We start from the raw sequence: 18,116 nt of genomic DNA on the forward strand, positions 1-18,116 counted from the left end.
ACACTGCCACCACAGGCCCAGAACACACAGCCTTGTGGGGCAAAGCTGTTTGTTTCCTCCTTAGTTTCGGGGAAGTAAGGCCACCACTTCACTTTCAGCAGAACATGTTACCCTTGCTCAGAGTCTCATGGACAAAGCTACCACCCATCACAAAGGGGATGGGGTCACAGCCCATGGCCAAGGGGGTGGGGCCACTACCCCAGTGGGCCCAGAGGGAAGATAATTGAAACTAAGGGATTATTCTTGATATTTAAGACATAATGGAATTTGTCCTGCTTGGTTTTGGCTTTACTTAGGACATGTCACACTTTCTTTCTGATTTCTCCCTTATGGAATGGGAATGTCTATCCTACACTTATCCTACCACTGTATTTTAGAAGTGCATACGTTTTCTGTTTTCACAGGTTCACAGCTGGAGAGGAATTTTGCCTCAGGATGAATCATATCTCAAGTCTCACCCATGCCTGATTTCAAGGATAAATAGATGAGAGTTTGGACTTGGAGTATGCTGGAATGGGTTAAAACTTTTGGGGCTGTTGGACTGGTGTAAGTGTATTTTGCATGCTAGAAGGATGTGAATGGGGAGCAAGGATGGAAAGTTATAGACTGAATTGCATTGCCCCAAAATTCATAGGTTGAAGTCTAACCTTCAATGTGACTCCATTTAAAGATAGGACCTTTAGTGAGATAAAGATAAATTAAGTCATAAAGTTATAGTGGCCTTATAAAAAGAGGAAAAGATGCCAGGTATGTGCATGTGAACAGAGAAAAGGCCACGTTAGGTCACACAGTGAGAAGGCAGCCATCTGTAGCCAGGAAGAAAGGTCTCACTAGAAACCATCTCTGCTAGCACCTTAATCTTGGACTTCCAGCCTCCAGAGCTATGAGAAATAAATGCCTGTTGTTTAAGTCACCCAGTCTGTTAAATTCAGGTATGATAGCCAAAGAATATTAAAACAGTATCTCTTATTCAAAATGAGGTCTAAAAATGAGGTCTAAAATTTATACCCACTTTCTCTGGTTACAGGAACACTGGATGTTTATTTTTGTAATAATAAATGGCCAAATGTACCTGGTAGTTTTGGGGTATTTTCTTAGGTTGAGGGGAGAGTCTTTAAGCCGATTCCATACAAGGTAGTTAAAATCAAATATTACACTCTGCAGTTAGAATTTACCTTGAAGAAAACTTAGGCCAATGCTCTTATTTCAAAAATGAAGAAAATAAGGCTTAAAGAGGTCATATATTGCAGTCAGTTACTGGTAGAGCAGTGATTAAGTGGCCATCTTTCTAAAATCTAGTCCAGTGACATTTCTACTATAATGCATTACAGTATTTCAAGAAAATGAGAGCTTCAAAGGGTCTAATGAGTCTATCATTTAGTAGGGTTATTCATGGTCATTATATATTATTATTTCCACAAAAATGAATCCTTAACTTATTGCTAAGGAGTATGTTATGAATTATATAATCATGACTAGATGTTAACTAACAAGGGATATTAAAAGTTCATAGCAATCCAAATGATATTTTATCTTATGGAAAATGAAGTTATTGACAAAAGCCATGGCCACATAGATCAAATACTGATTTCAGTACAGCCTAATCATAATTATTATATATTTGCTAAAGCTACAACTTACAGACTTTTTCCTTAAATGATAATTATACATCAAAATCAGCCCTACTTCGGCCATGAGTATTTGTATATCATGAAAACAACAACATGGTAATATAAAGGATTAATGGACTTCTCCACTCACAAATCTCCACCCTCGGAAAATTTCTTAATTCTTTAAATTCAACCTAAAATTCCTTTTAAAACAATAACTTTACTGAGGTGTAAGTCACATACCACAAAGCACCCTCTTTTAAAGCACAAAACTCAATGGTTTTTAGTATATTCAGTTATGTACACCCATCAAAGCAGTCAATTTTATAACATTTCATCACCTTAATAAGAAACACCATACCCATTAGCTCTCACCCTCCATTTCTCTATCATCCCCAGCCTTAGGCAAACAGTAATCTACTTTCTGTCTCTATGAAGTTGCCCATTCTTGACATTTCAAATAAATGAAATCATATAATTGATGGCCTTTTATGTCTGGCTTCTTTCACTTGGCATAATGTTTACAAGGTTCATCCATGTTGTGCATGCATCAGTATTTTATTCCTTTTTGTGGCAGAAAAATATTCTAATGTATAAACATCCATTTGTCACTTGATGGACATCTGGGTTGGTTCCCCTTTTTTTTTTTTTTTTTGGCAGTCACCGTTTTTTAATTATTCTAAAATGCTAAAAATAGAAAGCTCCTACAAACCAACAGCATATTTACTAAGTTCACGTACACATTTTATTCAGTTACTAGAAAGCCATCTGGATTTCTCTACACCTGTAGCATTAGCCATACTTTGCATTCTCCTTTATTTTCTCCTATGTTGTCTCCCTGTCTTCCTTACTTCAACATTTATTATCTTATTGGGATAACTGTTAAGTTTTGGTAAGTGAGGAGAAAAGGGCATAAGATCCATGCTTTAGTAAAGAATTTTCATACCACTGCAGAAAATAATGCAAGAAAACACTTCCTCTTCAGACATAGTGGGAAAAATATACAATTAAACTCATGTTGTGCTTTTAAACCATTTTTTTTAATTAAAATTCTGAGTGAAAAATTTTCCTGTGAGGTTGTAATTCATGCCTCAAAGTTGAAGACAAGCACTTGGTACCTCTCCAGCTTTTAACACCTTCCTCAGCTGACATGATTCATTATTGCAGGGTGAGGTTTTCTTTTTTTAACATTTTTATTGGAGTATAATTGCTTTAAAATGGTGTGCTAGTTTCTGTTCTATAACAAAGTGAATCAGTTATACATATACATATGTTCCCATATCTCTTCCCTCTTGCATATCCTTCCCTCCCACCCTACCTATCCCACCGCTCTAGGTGATTACAAAACACCGAGCTGATCTCCCTGTTCTATGTGGCTGCTTCCCACTAGCTATCTATTTTACCTCTGGTAGTGTACATATACCCATGCCACTCTCTCACTTTGTCACAACTTACCCTTCTCCCTCCCCATATCCTCAAGTCCATTCTCTACTAGGTCTGTGTCTTTATTACCATCTTACCCCTAGGTTCTTCATGACATTTTATTTTGTTAGACTCCATATATATGTGTTAGCATATGGTATTTGTTTTCTCTTTCTGACTTACTTCACTCTGTATGACAGACTCTAGGTCCATCCACCTCACTACAAATAACTCAATTTCGTTTCTTTTTATGGCTGAGTAATATTCCATTGTATATATGTGCCAAATCTTCTACATCCATTCATCTGCTGACGGACACTTAGGTTGCTTCCATGTCCTGATTATTGTACATAGAGCTGCAATGAACATTGGGGTTCATGTGTCTTTTTGAATTATGGTTTTCTCTGGGTATATGCCCAGCAGTGGGATTGCTCGGTCATATGATAATTCTATTTTTAGTTTTTAAGGAACCTCCATACTGTTCTCCATAGTGACTTTATCAATTTACATTCCCACCAACAGTGGAAGACGGTTCCATTTTTTCCACACCCTCTCCAGCATTCATTGTTTCTATATTTATTGAGGATGGTCATTCTGACCGGTGTGAGATGATATCTCATTGTAGTTTTGATTAGCATCCCTCTAATGATTAATGATGTTGAGCATTCTTTCATGGGTTTGTTGGCAGTCTGTATATCTTCTTTGGAGAAATGTCTATTTAGGTCTTCTGTCCATTTTTGGATTGGGTTGTTTGTTTTTTTGTTATTGAGCTGCATGAGCTGCTTGTAAATTTTGGAGATTAATCCTTTGTCAGTTAATTCATTTGCAAATATTTTCCCGCATTCTGAGCGTTGTCTTTTGGTCTTGTTTACTGTTTCCTTTGCTGTGCAAAAGCTTTTAATTTTCATTAGTTCCCATTTGTTTATTTTTGTTTTTATTTCCATTTCTCTAGGAGGTGGGTCAAAAAGGATCTTGCTGTGATTTATGTCATAGAGTGTTCTGCCTATGCTTTCCTCTAAGAGTTTGATAGTGTCTGGCCTTACATTTAGGTCTTTAATCCATTTTGAGGTTATTTTTGTGTATGGTGTTAGGGAGTGTTCTAATTTCATACTTTTACATGTACCTGCCAAGTTTTCTCAGCACCATTTATTGAAGAGGCTGTCTTCTCTCCACTGTATATTCTTGCCTCCTTTATCAAATATAAGGTGACCATATGTGCGTGGGTTTATCTCTGGGCTTTCTATCCTTTTCCATTGATCTATCTTTCTGTTTTTGTGTCAGTATCATACTGTCTTGATTACTGTAGCTTTGTAGCGTAGTCTGAAGTCAGGGAGCCTGATTCCTCCAGCTCCATTTTGCATTCTCAACATTGCTTTGGCTATTCTGGGTCTTTTGTATTTCAATACATATTGTGCAGTTTTTTGTTCTAGTTCTGTGAAAAATGCCAGTGGTAATTTGATAGGTATTGCATTGATTCTGTAGATTGCTTTGGGTAGTAGAGTCATTTTCACAATATTGATTATTCCAATCCAAGAACATGGTATATCTCTCCATCTATTTGTATCATCTTTAATTTCTTTCATCAGTGTCTTATAATTTTCTGCATACAGGTCTTTTGTCTCCTTAGGTAGGTTTATTCTTAGATATTTTATTCTTTTTGTGGCAATGGTAAATGAGAGTGTTTCCTTAATTTCACTTTCAGATGTTCATCATTAGTGTATAGGAATGGCAGCGATTTCTGTGCATTAATTTTGCATCCTGCCACTTTACCAAATTCATTGATTAGCTCTAGTAGTTTTCTGGTAGCATCTTTAGGATTCTCTATGCATAATATCATGTCATCTGATATATGATGACAGCTTTACTTCTTCTTTTCCGATTTGGATTCCTTTTATTTCCTTTTCTTCTCTGATTGCTGTGGCTAAAACTTCCAAACTATGTTGAATAATAGTGGTGGGAGTGGGTAACCTTGTCTTGTTCCTGATCTTAGGGGAAATGCTTTCAGTTTTTCACCATTGAGGACAATGTTGACTGTGGGTTTCATATGTGGCCTTTATTCTGTTGAGGAAAGTGCCCTCTATGCCTACTTTCTGCAGGGTTTTTATCATAAATGGGTGTTGAATTTTGTCAAAAGCTTTCTCTGCATCTATTGAGATGATCATATGGTTTGTCTCCTTCAATTTGTTTATGGTGTATCACGTTGCTTGATTTGCATATATTGAAGAATCCTTGCATTCTTGGAATAAACCTTACTTGATCATCATGTATGATCCTTTTAATGTGCTGCTGGATTCTGTTTGCTATTATTTTGTTGAGGATTTTTGCATGTATGTTCATCAGTAATATTGACCTATAGTTTTCTTTCTTTGTGACATCTTTGTCTGCTTTCGGTATCAGGGTGATTGTGGCCTCGTAGAATGAGTTTGGGAGTGTTCTTCCCTATGCTATATTTTGGAAGAGTTTGAGAAGGATTGGTGTTAGTTTTTCTCTAAATATTTGATAGAATTCACCTGTGAAGCCATCTGGTCCTGGGATGTTGTTTGTTGGAAGATTTTTAATCACAATTTCAATTTCAATGCTTGTGATTGGTCTGCTCATATTTTCTATTCCTTCCTGGTTCTGTCTCAGAAAGTTGTGCATTTCTAATTATTTGTGCATTTCTGCCAGGTTGTCCAATTTATTGTCTTAGTGTTGCTTGTAGTAATCTCTCATGATCCTTTGTATTTCTGCAGTGTCAGTTGTTACTTCTCCTTTTTCATTTCTAATTCCACTGATTTGAGTCGTCTCCCTTTTTTTCTTGATGAGTCTAGCTAATGGTTTATCAATTTTGTTTATCTTCTCAAAGAACCAGCTTTTAGTTTTATTGATCTTTGCTCTCATTTCCTTCATTTCGTTTTCATTTATTTCTGATCTGCTCTTTATGATTTCTTTCCTTCTGCTAACTTTAGGGTTTGTTTGTTCTTCTTTCTCTAATTGCTTTAGTGCAAGGTTAGGTTGTTTATTCAAGATGTTTCCTGTTTCTTAAGGTAGGATTGTATTGCTATAAACTTCCCTCTTAGAACTGCTTTTGCTGTGTCCCATAGGTTTTGGGTCATCATGTTTTCTTTGTTATTTGTTTTTAGGTATTTTTTGATTTTATCTTTGATTTCTTCAGTGATCTCTTTGTTATTAAGTCGTGTATTGTTTAGCCTCCATGTGTTTGTAGTTTTTACGTATCTTTTCCTGTAATTGGTATCTAACCTCATAACATTGTGGTCAGAAAAGATACTTGATACGATTTCAATTTTCTTAAATTTACCAAGGCTTGATTTGTGACCCAAAATATGATCTATCCTGGAGAATATTCCATGAACACTTGATAAAAATGTGTATTCTCTTGTTTTTGGATGGAATGTCCTATAAATATCAATTAAGTCCATCTTCTTTAATGTATCATTTAAAGCTTGTGTTTCCTTATTTATTTTCATTTTGGATGATCTGTCCATTGGTGAAAATGGAGTGTTAAATTCCCCTACTATGATTGTGTTACTGTCGATTTCCCCTTTATGGCTGTTAGTATTTGCCTTATGAATTGAGGTGCTCCTATGTTGGGTGCATAAATATGGTTCCACTCTTTGAGTATTATCTATACTAAAGTTCCTTTTGAGAATGAAAATTTCAAAAACACATATTATCCATAAATATTAGTTCCTCCCACCCATAACTTTCACTAGTGTGATGTCTAAAAAATTTTCAATGCAATGAGTATAAAGGATAAAATTAATCTACAAGTTACCAAGTCTGCACTATATACAAATATTTATATGCATGCTTGGTTTAATATAATATATTAATACTATACTATGCTAATCAATATTTAATTAAATTAGAAATTAGTAAATTGAGTCAAAATAGCTCATCTAATTGTTAAAGTGAATACAACCAGATTGTCACATGTAAAGTTTCACACTTCAAATTGTTTTTCAATACTCAAACACATCCTACTCAGAAAACTATTCCAGTTAATCACATCTAGCTTGACTAAATGTTGCTAAAGTCTCTCATTTGCTTAAAGTACCAATAGATCACATCATATGATGACTATATGTCATACAATAATACTATATAAGTCTACTGCAAAGGCTAGGTATTCAGTGGAAGGCTATTCCCAAACCCAAGGCACATTATAATCCTATTCACTAATAAGATAAAATCCAAATGCTTTTCAAAGCTGTAAATCCTTGTTTCAGGAACTTTATTTGGCATTTCTTGTAGTCAATAGCATAATGAAAAAAGAAAAGAGAAGTGACAAAGAAGTACATTCTTCTGTTTTTTTTTTTTTTTTACTCCCGATGGCATTCATAAATAAAATGTTTGTGGTATTTTATGTCCCTGTATCTCTCATGGTCTCATATTGAGGAGCCAGCCCAGAAGCTTATGGGAACTCAGAAAGATGGGCTGCAAGCATGCCCAATGTAAATAGCGCTCTTTAGAGGAGAAGTTAGTCAAATGTGTGTACACACAGATTGATTTATATAAACTACTGCAAACATGAAATGTTCCAAAATGTCTAAAATATGATGAAATTTAAATATAACAATAACTATATAATGGAATTTAAATAAAACAATAGCTTAGATTCACCAGGATTTAAATATATATACCAAGGAAACTTGTAATACCAGATAAACTGATAACTAATTTTAAAAAGGATTGGAGATGCACTATTTTCATCTTGGCTGCATTGCATTCAGCATACATTTTTTTAGAAGATCACTAAACACTAAACATTTTACTGTTCCTTCATGGAAACATACTTATTCTTGAATATATTGTTGAAACATTTTGTATACATGAAATTATGACATTTATATAAGTGAAATTATGCTGGATTCTTTTCACCCTTTTCTCTAACTCTATCCCTTTTTCATTTTTATTACTAGGCAGGGATCTACCAACTAATTGAATACAACCTAAGATGATGTTAATGTCTTATATTTTTGCATAGAGTACAACTTTCTCTTCCACCTTAGTCTGTACCATTTCCCCCGGTAGCCTGGAGCATAGAGAACGGCTGCTGTTGTGTTTATTTGTATAATATTATACAATTATAATTTATTTATCATATAAATAATGTAAGTTATAACTTATTTATTATGAAAATCATTTATATAATAGTTATGTCAATAATAAATAAAAGTTTATATAATACTGTTGAATTTATATTTAATGCTGCTGTCCTATTTGTGTCATAATATTTCCCTCCGAAACCTGGACAGCAAGGCTACTCTGGAAAGTTAGTTAATAGAACAAGGTATGATTTTTAGTGTGCCAAAATATCTTGTCTTGCCAAAAATAATTGTCCATAATTCCCATCATTAGAGATTAGAAGACACATGCTGAAATTTATATTTATTTGGGTGTGACCCACTAGCCCAGTGGGTCTTTAAGTTTAGGGTACATTATAATCACCTGGGATACTTGTTTCAAACACAGAATCTCAAGCCCAATCCCCAGAATGTCTATGGCAATAGATCTAGTGCATGATCCTGTATCCTGGATTCTGAATTTTTTAAAAGTATCTTACTTCCTCACATCCTGAAATTCAGATGTTTAACTGAATGAACTTTGAGAAACACTGTCTTTGCCTCTCCCACTGGCTTTGATCTGTTACCTAATATTTTCATCGTTGGAATGAAATACCCTGAGTGCCAAAGTCAGGAGATCTGAGTTGTGTCATGCTCTGCTTATACCTGCAGATTTGGGCAAGTTAACCTTGCTGGACTTTACTAAATGTATTGTAAAACAGGAGGAATGCACTAAATCATCTTCATGTTCCTTTCCAATTCCAATATCCTACAACTCTCAGATAAACAAGTGAAAAATCATTGCATAACTTTTTTTGGTTTGGGGGGAGGTTTTCTTTGTTACAAAAGTGCCAGAAATTCTAACCCTGTTTGGGTGAGATCATAGTCATGTTTACTATCATAACAGAGAGAACTTCCATTAACTGAGCAAGAAACTGACCTACCAAGTACATGTCAGAGAGCTGTTAAGAAAGGATTTGCTCCAGAGAACTGGCTTCAACAAGGAATCAGGCTATCCCACCATTCTCTGTAGCTCTACATATCACAAACATTTCTCCACCTATATCCCAAATTCTAAAATAGTGAAAAGACTTCAGAGATTTATATTAGAATGAAAACTGGCCCAGGGAACGCTTATTTTTACCCACCATTAGTATTTGTTCCTAATTGTATCAGACTATTATGGAGTATTTACTACTTCTGTTAAAGCACATTTGGAAATCTCATGTAAAGTTCCAAATTTAAAACCCTGATTATTGCATCAATAAACAATTTTTTTGTTATTGTTTTCTTTGGTCCCTAAAAGGCTCAAATTTACAATAAAAATAGCTATTTCTTCCCCTTTTTCTCTCTTCGGGATAAATAATGTATTTATAAAAAAGGAAAAGAACATGTTATACATATTACTTTTTACTCAGAATGTCAATGCTTTATATTAATAGCTTTATATTAATTCAATAAAATACAGACCTACCTTCCCAGATGCAGGTGTCAATCAATCAATAAGTGTTTCAAAGTTGCTTTACTTTAAAGTAAATTTATCATCCACAAAAGATTTGGGCTTAAAGGGACTCAGTTTTTGTTTGCTCTAAACAAATGTCAGAGCAGGGTTAGAATGTTCCCCCTAAAAAAGCCAAGTAATCTTTAAGGGAACCAACTGAGGCTGAAGAATTCTTTAAATCTTAAAATCTCCAGTGCTAACGTATATAAAGAGATAAGAGTTGGCAGAGACATATTGAAGGATTAGCAAATATGTCTATGTCTGACTTAAATTCCAAAAGAGTAGAAGATGCTTTTCATAATTTCTTCCTCTAAAGAAGTGGAATTTATTTAGAATTGGAATTTCCTTGGTCAGAGAGTGAATTAAAGTACTGAATCTGAGAGCATTCACAAAGAATGGTGTTTGGAGTAGAATGTGACTTTATATTCACCATTCTGTAGACAAAAATGTATGGAACAACAAAAACCTGTGCATAAATATTTTTAGTAGATCTATTCATAATTGCCAAGCACTGGGAATAACCCGAATGTCTTTCAATGGGTGAATCCATAAACAAAACATGGTACTTCCATACCATGGAGTACTACTCAGCAGTATCAAAGAATAAGCTATTGATACACATAACAACTTAGATGAATCTTAATGCATTTGCTGAGTAAAATATGCCAGTCTCAAAAAGTTACATACTGTATGATTTCATTTATATTTCATTCTCAAAAAGACAAAAGTATGGTAATGGAAAAGATCAGTGGTTGCCAGGGGTTAGGGGTGATGGAAGCATGTGATATAACACAAGGGAGATTTTTTGAACAGTGGAACTTCTCTATATCCTGATTGTGCTGGTGGTTACATGACTCTATATATGTATTAAAATTCATAGAATTTTACAGGCATACCTCATTTTATTGTGCTTTGCTTTATTGCAATTCACAGCTACTGCAGTTATTACGAACTGAAAATTTGTGGCAACACAGCGTTGTCTGATGATGGTTAGCATTTTTTAGCAATAAAGTATTTTTAATTAAGATATGTGCATTGTTTTTTACACATAACGCTATTGCACACTTAAAAGACTACAGTGTAAACATAACTTTTGTATGCACTGGGAAACAAAAAATCTGTGCGGCTTTGCTTTATTGCAACATTCACTTTATTGTGGTGGTCTAGAACTAAACCTGTAGTGTCTCCAAGGTATACCTGTACATTAAAAAGGCCAATTTCATTTTGTGTCAATTTTAAAAATAAAACTTTTTTAAAAATTAAAAGTGTGGAGACTCTATTCTGCAAAAAGTTTATCATAAGTTGAGGTCAAGGGTATTTATCATAACTTTTTATTGTTTATAATTCTGATGCTATGACATTTGGGACTTTGCTGACCCTAGAGAGATCGACCCTCCCAGGGCTAGCCAATTGCTAGAGATAGTAAAGGACAACTCCTCTATAAGCACACTTTCACATGAAATCTAACCAACCCAGAGCCCACACCCCCCACACACACCATTTCCTCTATCTGGATTTTACACTCTGTGAAGCTATTTTCCTGCCTTCATCACGCCAGATTATCAGAAAACTAGAGACAGCTCCTACACCACACAGTCTGATGAAATTATTCAAATTAGCCAATTCTATACCTGCTCACCCCTTCACCTGTTCCTTTTTGTGGAAACATCAATAAGGCTCTTGCCCATGTTTTTTCCTCACTCTTTCTCCCTCCTGGCTGACCCAGTTGCTTCCCTAAATGACCCTGAATGGTGGGGTGTTTTCCCCTCTCCACTTGGGAAGTATAACAAACTACCTTCTCAATGGCAATCATCTCCTGATCTTTTGGCCTCATCATACCTGAATAATAATAAAAGCTACATTTTAAAACAGCAGGTAAAGTTCATGTGTTACCCTTGGGCATGGAAAAAGGATCTCTTCACCACTTCAGAGAGACCCCTGATAAACCACCAGATTTCCTTTGTGCTACTTAGGGAAGTATTTATTTATTTGGTTTTCTCTCCATTCTTAGGAATTAAAAATGTCATTCTTAGTAGAGAAAAAAGTTTCAGAAACTGTCTTTTTAAGTACTTGTAATTAACTTTGTCAATTGACACAGTAATAGCCATAATTATATGAAACTAGGGTATTCTGAGATAAATCACCTCCTGCATATTCTTTTTGATGCTCAACCTAGAGAAGAGAGATAAGAACACCAAAGATGATGGAGTCTCAGAGCAGGGTTTGTATTTGGGGCAGGGAAAGGAACTAGTTAACATCAAAACTCATTGCGGGACAGAACAAATGGTAAATTATACATAGAAAGATCATATTGTGGGAGGAAACTAAAAATCCACAGTTTCCCAGTTGTTGAATGTTTTTGCAGTGAAGCGAATTCCCTGTGATCTGCCATGTTTATTTGGTACATATTATGGTAGAATTTGCTAAGATGGTCTACAGCCCCTGAATCCTACAGTTGTACGAGAAGCTAGAACCCAAGAAGGCACATAACCATTTAATAAAAAATAATAATTACATAGAAATATTAGTGTTCTATAAAATTATGGCAAACCCATGTATATTTTACTTCTTTTCAGTTATTTTATTCTAATGGCTTTTCATCTCTCTACCTCCCTTTTCTTACTACTAAACTCATCCTGTGACTTTCTACTTATCATATATAATGCCTCAACCCTCAAGATAATTTTATGAATTTTAGAACATCACTGAAGGGTAATGGCTCATAAATTGGAAAATATGTTACATTAAGTATTTTGAGAGATGCACTAACCCTATTCTGGCCATTAGAGTACTGGGGTAGGCAGTTTCCAAATCCTGGTATCCATGTCCTTCTGTATTTACCTACTCTTGAGTATGGGCTGGACCTAGATCCTTGCTTATAACCAACAGAATATGGTGAAAGTGATGGGATGTCACTTTCAAAATTAGGTCACAAAATTCTTTAACTCCCATCTTGCTGGCACTCTCTTTTATGCTTGTTCACTGAAGAAGCCAGTCACCATATTGTGAGCTTCTTTATGGAAGTGTCCACATGCTGAGGAACTGAGGGCAGCCTCCAGCAAACAGCTAGCAATGAACCAAAGCCCAAGATCTAACAAAACAGAAGGAACTGAATCCTGGCAACAACCACATGAGGGGTTTAGAAGTGGATTGTTTCCAGTCAAGCCTTGAGATGACTAGAGTCCCCAGCCAACACCATGACTGCAGCCTTGTGAAAGACTGAACCAGAGAAATTAGATACGACATGCAAAGGTTCCTGAATAACAGAAAATATCAGATAAATAAATGTTGTTGAAATTTGAACACTTCCTAACACCATACACAAAAATAAACTCAAAGGGATTAAAAACCTAAATGTAAGTTCAGACACTATAAAATTCTTAGAGGAAAACATAGACAGAACAGTCTATGACATAAATCACAGTAAGATCCTTTTTGACCCACCTCCTAGAGAAATGGAAATAAAAACAAAAATAAACAAATGGGAACTAATGAAACTTAAAAGCTTTTGCACAGCAAAGGAAACCATAAACAAGACTAAAAGACAACCCTCAGAATGGGAGAAAATATTTGCAAGCGAAGCAATGGACAAAGGATTAATCTCCAAAATATACAAGCAGCTCATGCAGCTCAATATCAAAAAAACAAACAACCCAATCCAAAAATGGGCAGAAGACCTAAATAGACAATTTCCTAAAGACGATATACAGCTTGTCAATACATATGAAAGGATGCTCAACATCACTAATCATTAGAGAAATGCAAATCAAAATTACAATGAGATATCACCTCACACCAGTCAGAATGGCCATCATCAAAAAATATACAAACCATAAATGCTGGAGAAGGTGTGGAGAAAAGGGAACCCTCTTGCACTGTTGGTGGGAAGGTAAATTGATACAGCCACTATGGAGTACAGTATGGAGTTTCCTTAAAAAAGTAAAAGTAGAACTACCATATGACACAGCAACCACGTTACTGGGCATATACCATGATAAAACCAATATTCAAAAAGAGTCATGTACCACAATGTTCATTGCAGCACTATTTACAATGGCCAGGACATGGAGAAAACCAACGTGTCCATAGGCAGATTAGTCGATTAAAAAATATCACACATGTGTACAATGGAATGTTTCTCAGCCATAATAAAATGAAGTTGAGTTATTTATAGTGAGGTGGATAGGTGAAGTAAGTCATAAAGAGAAAAACAAATACCATATGCTAACACATATATATGGAACCTAAAGGGAAAAAATGGTTCTGAAGAACCTAGGGGCAAGACAGGAATAAAGGTGCAGATGTAGAGAATGGACTTTAGCACATGGGGAAGAGGAAGGGCAAGCTGGGACGAAGTGAGAGAGTCGTACTGACATACACTACCAAATATAAAACAGATAACTAATGGGAAGTAGCCGCATAGCACAAGGAGATCAGCTCAGTGTTCTGTGACCACCTAGAGGGGTGGGATAGGGAGAGTGGGAGGGAGGCGCAAGAGGGAGGGATTATGGGGATATATGTATACATATAGCTGATTCACTTTTTTATACATCAGCAACTAACACAACATTGTAAAGCAATTATACTCCAATAAAAGTGTTTAAAAAATTAAAAAAATAAAAGAATCATGTATGGCAGTGTTCATTGCAGCACTATTTAAAATAGCCAGGACATGGAAGCAACATAAGTGTCCATCGACTGACGAATGGATAAAGAAGATGTGGCACATTATACAATGGAATATTACTCAACCATAAGAAGAAACGAAACTGACTTATTTGTAGTGAGGTGGATGGACCTAGAGTCTGTCATACAGAGTGAAGTAAGTCAGAAAGAGAAAAACAAATACCACATGCTAACACATATATATAGAATCTAAAAGAAAATGACTCTGAAGAACCTAGGGGCAGGACAGGAATAAAGACACAGATGTAGAGAATGGACTTGAGGACACTGGGAGGGGGAAGGGTAAGCTGGGACGATGTGAGAGAGTGGCATTGTCCTGTATACACTACCAAATGCAAAATAGACAGCTAGTGGGAAGAAGCCACATAGCACAGGGAGATCAGCTCTGTGCTTTGTGACCACCTAGATGGGTAAGATAGGGAGGGTGGGAGGGAGACGCAAGAGGGAGGGGATATGGGGATATATGTGTACGCATAGCTGATTCACATTTTTATACAGCAGAAACTAACACAACAGTGTAAAGAAATTATACTCCAATAATGATGTTAAAAAAGAATATACATACCAAAAGTTATTTGTATACTGTACAATAAGACAGAAAATTGGATGAACATAACATCTTGAACCTCTCCCAAAACTAAATATAATTTGATTTATATTCATTTATGTGACCCTCTATTATAATTAGTTTTTGTATGTCAGTGACTGATAATCACCCTTGATTTCAATTTCCATCATGTGACTTATAAATTAATTTTATATATATATATAAAACTAAGTCTATGAAACTCCTAGAAGAAAATATAAGAGAAATTCTTTGTGATCTTGGATTTATGGAAAGGTTTCTTAGATATAACACCAAAAGCATAATACATAAGAGAAAAACTGATAAATTGAACTCCATTAAACTATAAAATGTCTTTTCAAAAGACACTATTAAGAGAATGAAACGACAAGCTACAGACTGGGAAAGTCTATGTGCAAAACATGTATCTCATGGGCTTTTAATCAGAATCGATAATTGTTCTTTTATACAAATTTCTTATTTCTTCTGTTTTGTCTACATCTAATAGTAAAGAAAAATATAATAAATAAAACTTTCTACTGAGCTAAGAATTCCAGACAGTTGGGGTCAAGTTAATTGAAGTGTTATTCAACTTAAGGTGGTTCAATTCTTTTATGACAGTAGACTCTTATCCTAGCCTAAACATATTATACCATCTAAATATTAATCAGTGATGGAGACTGAATTAAATGATATTAGATGAAAATGAATTACAGAATCATTGATTTTTTGTTGAATGGAGCTAAAATTCCACTTAATTCATTCTCATATTTAAAATATTAAATATATTTTTAAACTTAATTCTGGATATTCTTGAAAGGCTGATATCACCAAGTAGCTGTTAAAGTGCCCCATGTATAAATATGGAATATTTGCTTCACATTATTGGTCAATCCAACATGATCATAAAACATAGTAATTAAGAACAGGGACTCCAATCAGACTATCTGAATTTGCATTTCCCCTTACTTCCTGAATTACTGTAAACAAACTATTTCATACCTCTAAATCTCAATTTACACATTTGTAAAATGCGGATAATAGTAGCACTTACCTCACTGAAGAAATTTAAGGGTTAATACCCAAAAAACAGGTGTAAAACACTAATATAGCCTAAATGATTGTATCCCCCACAAAAAACTCATATATTGAACTTAATCTTTAATGTGATGGGATTTGGAGGTGGGGCCTTAGAGAGGTGCTTATGGCATGGGAGTGGAGACATTATGAATGGGAATAGTACCCTTATAAAAGAAGTCTTAAAGATCTCCCTCCCCCTTTCTTCTATGTGAGGTTTTAGTGAAAAGATGGCCATCTGTGAATCAGGAAGTTGGTCCTCACTAGACACCAAATGTGCAAGCACCTTGATCTTGGACTTTCCAGCCTCTAGAACTCTGAGAAATAAATTTCTGTTGTTTATAAGCCACACAGTCTATGGTATTTTGTTATAGCAGTCTGAACAGACTAAAACAAACACTTAACAGACCACCTACCACAGAGTAAATGATAGTTATTATTATTGCTCCCTTTTCTTTCTTCCCTGCTGATAGCATGAGGTGAGTCAAGTGCAGAAAGGGGTGAGCAAGTGTTAAACTTTACAGAGGCAAAGTTTTTGTTGATGAAGATGTACATAATATTATGAAAATAAAATGTTCCATCAAAACACTGTGAACCACAGTTATAAGTATTCAAAGACAAGATGATTGTCTATGGTTTGGCATGTAATTTTCAAATAAAGTTGTTTTGTGTCAGCGGTGCTACTGGCATTCATGGAATGAAAAGGTTAAGTGGAAAATCTCAAAATACTGAACTGATAAATGACAGTGACAAAAACCTTTTAGAGTGTTAGAGAAACTAAAAAATGCCCCTCATCACTTCAGTCATATTTCTCAACATGCTGCTCTTGATGCATTCAAGGCCATGATTATCTTTGGAGGAAAATACTATGGGGAGCTAAGTAAATCTAACAACCAATCTCCAAACAAAGCAAAGTAGCATTCACTACTTAATTCTGCACCCATACTTTATGCTTGTAGCTATCAATCAGTTCCCAAGTGGCACTATGATAAAAGGCCTCTAAGCATAAAATCAGCACATGGAAGTCTTAGAGATGATCTACATGCATTCATTATAGCTACACCTGAAACAGAAATCAATGTAATTAGTAAATCAATTTAACTCAAGACTTGAAAATTAACCTGTCCAAAAGACAAATTATTGATATGATAGCCTTTTATTCACCTCTCAGATTCCTTTCTATGAATCAAAAAACACAGTTCTAGCCTCGAGACCCACTGCCTTTCCCAAGAAAGAGCAACTACGTGGTTTCAGATTACAGCCTCCAGGCTCTGAAAGTACTATGATTATTTAGAGTTGTAGTTTGGCAGTCCAATGTCCAATGGAGTATGTCACCTTTGAAGGCTTGTTTTTATGTACATTAATTCCTCTGTAACTGAGGACCTCCAGACTCACTGGTTATTAATCTCAATATTTAAATCCAAATGATGACAGGATCCATTCTAGATAAGGAGAACGTAGCTCTTATCATGATTTTAAATTCCCAGTGAAACCAAATTTCATTCACCAGTTACAAATATATTAAAGAGCTTCATCAAAAATCCTCTATGAAAATCATTTGTCAAGAATATTATGACCTGAAATTAAATAATCACTTTCAAACCAAAGAAAAATGTGCATAAATTTGCATATTCTACCATATCTCTCTATACTACTTTCCACTGAGGTTCCACCACCACCAAAACCAACACATGCATATGTTCATACCTCCACAAACAGCACTCCATATACATTATACTTAATGTCAGTAGGAAAAGAAAACTGTAAGTCTTAATTATCCACATTTTGCATCTCCATTTTGTGAATATCCATAGTCCCTTGAACTTTTGCTACCATTATTCAGTATGAGGACTAAGATTGCAAACAGGAACCTCAGCAAATTGAACATCATCGGGAAGGTCAAATTGCCCCCTTTCCAAAAGCATAAGCATTATAAAGCAAACACAAATAATTTTCATTTTATTCATTTCAGAGGAGCCAGTCACTGCTCTCTCTCTGTTAACATGAATATTTGGTGACAAGCTTTCCTTCTAACTCCAGATTATATGAAACGTTACTGCTCACTTATGCTATTTGGTCCTAATCCTTTCTTCTCCACTGTTAGCAAAATGACTCCCAACAGTTTAACTGATGACTTTTCCTTTTGTCCATAGTATTCCTGTGATCATATATGCAATCACTTCTATTAC

This window comes from Tursiops truncatus, chromosome X (assembly GCF_011762595.2).
Source record: "Tursiops truncatus isolate mTurTru1 chromosome X, mTurTru1.mat.Y, whole genome shotgun sequence".
NCBI classification, from domain to species: Eukaryota; Metazoa; Chordata; class Mammalia; order Artiodactyla; family Delphinidae; genus Tursiops; species Tursiops truncatus.